At 39.5% G+C, this 5,796-nt stretch overlaps 1 pseudogene; it reads left to right on the top strand.

The window, feature by feature from the left end:
• Nucleotides 1-5,348: 5,348 nt before the first annotated feature.
• Nucleotides 5,349-5,447, top strand: LOC132287453 (small nucleolar RNA R71; annotated as a pseudogene).
• Nucleotides 5,448-5,796: the final 349 nt, after the last annotated feature.

Genomic DNA, 5,796 nt, shown 5'->3' on the forward strand with positions numbered 1-5,796 from the left:
GCCTCAGGTATAGATGAATCAGAAGAAAAATCCTGAGTCTGCTCCTCCTCGTGTACTGGCGACCTAGCTGGAGAGTGCTGCTCTGGGTCATCTGCAGGTCGCTCTAAATCAATGTCTATGTGCTGGGTAGTTGGACCTACTGGTACATCGTCCGCTGCAGGATCTGCTGTTGCTGCCTCTGCCTCCTCAGCCTCGAGCTCCTCTACATCCACTACTGCGTGGTCCTGCAGTCTAGTGATGATAGCATTGTAGCTCTTGTCCCAGTCCTTCTTCAAGAAGTGACAGGAACCTCTCTTAAGGTGCTCCCAAGGATGGAAAGGGTAGCACTGGTCGATCAATATCTGGGTGATGAGGTGGCCAAAAGGGAGAGACTTAGCCCTTCCGGGCTTCTCCTTACTGATATATTCGTCAAAGAGCTTCCTCATCACGCTCCAGATGAGTGCGGGGATAAATACCTAGTGGCCAGTATAAAATGCGTAGAGAGCTGTCAAATAGTCTCCTCGCCGCTGAATCTTATGCCCGGCCATGTATATATTCTGAAAAAGAACGGAATCAAAGAACCATAAGTCGTGTGGAAGAAAGGTGCGGGTGGCGAAAGTCTCACCATCGGTATAGTGACCTGTAAGAAATACTGCCATGTCAGCGTAAGAAGGCCTGTATAGCCTCAGATATAGCTCATGTAGCTCCAGAGGGCATCTGTGTGGACAATCGCTTGAGCGGGCTAGCGAGTTCACAGTGTTAGTAATCTGATGGCCATCTATAGTAGTGACCAGCTCTGCTATAGTACGCGAGGACGGTCGGAGGTTCTGGAAGAACATCCGTACCAGCCACGGGTAGACTGGCTCTATAATTGGGGCAAGAATAGCTACAAGGCCCCTCTGGATAATGTCATGGTAAGCTGATCGGGTCAGCACCGATCTAGAGAAGAAATCTATGTCGAACACCGACTCATGGTCCACTGCCATATGCGTATATCTAGGCGCGGGCCTATCACGCTCTTGAGCTGGTGGAGCTGGCTGGTGTGGTGGAGATGGTAATAGTAAATGCTCAGCTCCAGCATGTGATGGAGATGGTAATGGTGTAAACGCAGGCTGAGCTGCAGAAGTGGATGGAATATGATCATCCTCAGCCGCATGAGCAGGTGACTGAGGTGGAATAGGCTGTAAAGGCTCCTCTTGTGCATGAGAGGGCTCTGCTGGCTCCTCTATCCTCGGTCTGATATGTCTCTGAGGCCCGTGTTGCCTCTTGGCAACAGTCTTGCGCTTAGTCATAACCTGAAAAATAATTTAAAAACTTGCAAGGGGAGTCAATGCTAAAATAAAGAATTGAAAGCACAACATAGAGACATGCATGTCAAATAAGATAGACAAAACAGATAGATGATATGAATCTATGCAAGTGACAGGATATGAAACATACTAAACAATGTAAGTATGAAATGCATCCAATGTGGAATATCACAGGCATTGGGCATAAATGAGATAGCATGAACATAATACATGATGAATAAAGTGTATATGAGATCTATGAAGTTCGATCGATCATAAAAAGGTTTGAGATCGATCTCAAAACTTTGATCGATCTGAGATATGAGTTCGATCGATCTCTCAAGATCGATCTGAGATATAAGTTCGATCGATCGAACTGTGCGAAGGTGAGAACTGAAAGGTCACAGATGGTCGTGTGCCTATCAACACAACAATTCAATCAATCGTATTCACTTAGCATGGCCCATACTCCCAAAAATCAATTCAAAATTAAAAAATATATAACCATATATACATATTTATATACAAACATGCTTCAAGCTTATCAATGGAGGATATCATCAACAAAGTATCATGGATTCAACATTTAAAACATGTATTGAATAAGTGGAGGCTTGAAATTATGAGACGTGGCTCGGATCTTACCTCTAGTCGTGAGAGAAAATGAGATGAAGATGGAGATGAGAATCCGAGAGGAGAGATAGAGAATCAAAGCTTGGATCTCGCCGGAGATTCGCCGGAGAAGATAATGAAGATGGGTGAGTGCAGCGGCGATGAAGGATGAGGGACGAGGGTTTGGAGGGTTGGATTTATCTAACAAATCGATCTTGAGACCCTTCAGATCTATTTTTAAAAACTTTTCCCGATTAGTTCGATTGATTGAACTGAGTTTTCAGATCGATCGAACTTTGATGATCTCTCTTTAAAGTGTTTTTGGAATTTTTGAAATTTTTTGAAAAATTAAAAACTAAAATTAAAAATTAAAATTGAAAAATAGAAAATATTTTGGATTTTTGAAAAATAAAAATATTTTTGGATTTTTGAAATAAATAAAGTAAAATCCCTTTTCTTTTTTTTTTTTTAGCGTTAGAATAAAATAAAATAAAGAAAATAAAATCTTTGTGTGATTTTTGGAAAATAAAATAAAATAAAATAAAATAAAAATATTTTTAAATTTTTGTTAAAATTAAAAAGGCAAATAAAGTCAAACAAAGGTCAAAATATAGAATTGAAAAACTGAGATCGATCTGAACAAAATGTTCGATCGATCAGACAGAAAGCAAAAATATGCAGGTTTTTGGTTCAGAAATTTGGTTAAGTGTTGGAACTTTTAGATCGATCGAACTTTGAAGTTGGATCGATCGAAGAACTTCAGATCGATCTTGAAATGTTTTCAATCGATGAGATAGAGAGCTGAAATATGCAGGTTGATGCAGGCTCAAAATTTTCTAAATGTTGAATCTCAAGATCGATTGAACTTTGAAGTTGGATCGATCTAAGGTCTTCTGATCAATCTGAGAATAAGTTCGAACGATAGGACAGATAGGTGATTTGGATGCAGGTGGATGCAGGTAGAAAATTTTTCTAAGTGTTGGATGCAAATGGAAGTTTGATCGATCGAACTCTCATTTGAGATCGATCGAACTTATGCAAAATGCTCAATTCCAACATGAAAGCTCATGCAATCCTTATCACAGTTCCTAGCAATGCATATGAACCAAAAACAAGTATCTAGACTTCGCAAGAAATGAAATTTAAGATAGAAATGAGGGAGGAATAGGGTTTTGACACCCTACGAATGTCGTGCTAGTCTTTAACGTTTCTAACAAGACATTGGGCTCTTTTAGCCCAAATCAAAGATCTTGTAATGCATCCCCTCCTTGTTGGGGTGATAGATGCTTTGAACTCCACCCAACAAATGGTTCTTTGAAGAACTTGTTGGATTAAGCCCAAAAGAAACTTTGGATCCCTTGTCAATACAATCACAACCTTTGGGCTTCCAAGCCCTTTCAAGGTAAGAATTTGAAACAACACTTTGAGAATGCAAGGTTGAAAATGATCCTTTGAAGTTTTGGCCTTACACAGAAGCTCACTTCCTTGACATTGAAGATCATGACATTCATCTACAACATTAACCTATCATTTATATTTGTCAAATGAATTGGGTGTGGGATTAAAGATATTCAACTTCACCTTCATGTGGCCAAATGAGATCCTCATTATCCCCATCCTACAATTGATGTTGGCATTAGCGGTTGCCAAAAAAGGACGGCCAACGATAACGGGAATTTGGCTTTTAGGATTGGGGACCGGTTCCGTGTCAATAACAAGGAAATCAACGGAGAAGAAGAATTTGTCAATCTTAATCAATACATCCTCAATTATACCCCTAGGCTTCTTGATGGATCAGTCGGCAAGTTGTAAAACTACCGACGTCGGTTTCAATTCACCTAGGCCCAATTTGATATAAACCGAGTATGGAAGAAGGTTAACACTTGCTCCTAAGTCAAGAAGCGCCCGATTAATGATATGATCACCAATAATGCATGAAGTAGTAGGTGAACCGGGGTCCTTAAACTTTGGTAAAGTGTTATGTTGCAAAATTGAGCTTACTTGCTCGGTCAAAACCACTTTTCTTGGTGCTGGCTCTTGTTCTTCCGCTTTTGGGTGCACAAGTCTTTCAAGAATTTAGCATAAGCCGGAATTTACTTGATTGCATCCAAAAGTGGAAGATAGACTTTCACTTGCCTAAACATTTCCATGATTTCATTGGTTTTTGCCTTTTCCTTGTCTTTTGAAATGGATCCTTTTAAGGCATCCGGAAATGGAACTTTTGGTTCAAACACTTTTTCAGCATTTCCTTTTGAAAAGTCCTCAACACAAGAATTTTTTAAATCACTTTGTTTCAAATCATTTTTCAACAAAACCTTTTCAAATTCATTTTTCGGCAAATCTTTCTTTAAATCATTTTCAAAATCATTCTTCAAATCACATTTTGAAGTTTTCTCATTCACAAGATCATGTATATGCAATGAATGAGGAATGGGATGTGAAACGAGACGGATGACATCTTGAGGTTGCACCGGTTTACTCTTTTTATTGGACATTTCAATTTGATTGTCCACAATCCTACCACTCCGCATGGTAGTCATCGCATTAACATGTTCAATGGTGTGGCCTTCTGATGAGGAATGGGTTTCCACAACACATTGTTGCTTAGGTGGGCCATTCATAGGCATCTTTCCCTTCTCTCTAGCATTAAGAGTGCTTGTTATTTGCCCTACTTGGGTTTCTAGCTTCGCAATGGATTGAGAGTGAGAATGAAGCAATTGAGTATTAGCCTCTAAAGTGCTCAAAGCATTCAAAACTTTTTCTTCAAAGGCAAGACTTCTAGCATTTCCTTGGGAATAAGATTGGTTGGGAAAATGAGAGTTAGTAAATTGATTCCCTTGTGATTGATAAGGTCTATAACCTTGGGATCCTTGGTTTTGAAGTTGAAGTGGAAGTGGAATGTACTTCCCTTGAAAACCGCCTTGGGAAGGGTTTGAGCACTCTCCTTGGTTTTTCCAAGAGAAATTCAGATGATTTCTCCAACTTGGATTATAATGAGTACCATAAGGATTGTTCCCTTGGTTCACAAAAGCTGCATTGACTTGTTCATTAGGTTCATTTTGCACTTGTCCGTGAGGACAATGAGAAGTAGAATGAAGAACACTAGAACAAGTCATACATATTTCATTTGATGCACGATGAGAATGGTTAGGGAAGGAAGATACTAGGTTCGCCGAGTTTTGGTTAATCAAGAATTGATCAAACCTTTGAGATAAGGACTTCATTTCGGTGGCTATTTCATTTGAATGGTCAAATTGATGTAAGCCAACACTCTTCCTACCTTGTGAATTTCTACCATTCTTGGATGATAATGTTCTATGTAAAGAATTTTCACTCATGCTCTCATAAAGACGCCACACGTCATCCTCATGCCTATCAATGTATGAGCCACCCATGGAAGCATTAACCATGCCTTTGTAATTGTCCGATAAGCTCTCAAAGAAATATTGAACTAATTGCCATTTAGGCATGTCATGATGTGGATACTTCCTAAGCAATTCATTGAAGCGTTCCCATGCCTCATGAAATGTTTCTCCATCCCCATGTGAAAATTCTCGAATTGAGGTTCTCATGGCATTGGTCTTAGAAACCGGATAGTACCTCTTCAAGAACTCTTGTTGCATTTCTGCCCAAGAAGTGATTGAAAAAGGCCTAAGATTGTTAAACCAATACTTTGCCTTGTTTTTTAAGGTGAATGGAAAAATTTTGAGTCTTAAGACCTCTTCCGGCATGTCCGTATATTTTACGGTAGAACATACTTCTAAAAACTCATCCAAATGCTTGTAAGGTTCTTCACTTGGAAGTCCATGATAGTTAGAAAGCATTTGAATGGTTTGTGGCTTAATTTCATAGTGATGTGCTCTAAATGGTGGCAATTGAATACATGTGGGTGCATTATATTCATTAGGCACATAGT

The sequence above is a fragment of the Cornus florida genome, unplaced genomic scaffold, assembly GCF_030987335.1.
Source record: "Cornus florida cultivar Cherokee Brave unplaced genomic scaffold, ASM3098733v1 CherokeeBrave_3.0.0_Hap2_Chr11, whole genome shotgun sequence".
NCBI lineage: Eukaryota > Viridiplantae > Streptophyta > Magnoliopsida > Cornales > Cornaceae > Cornus > Cornus florida.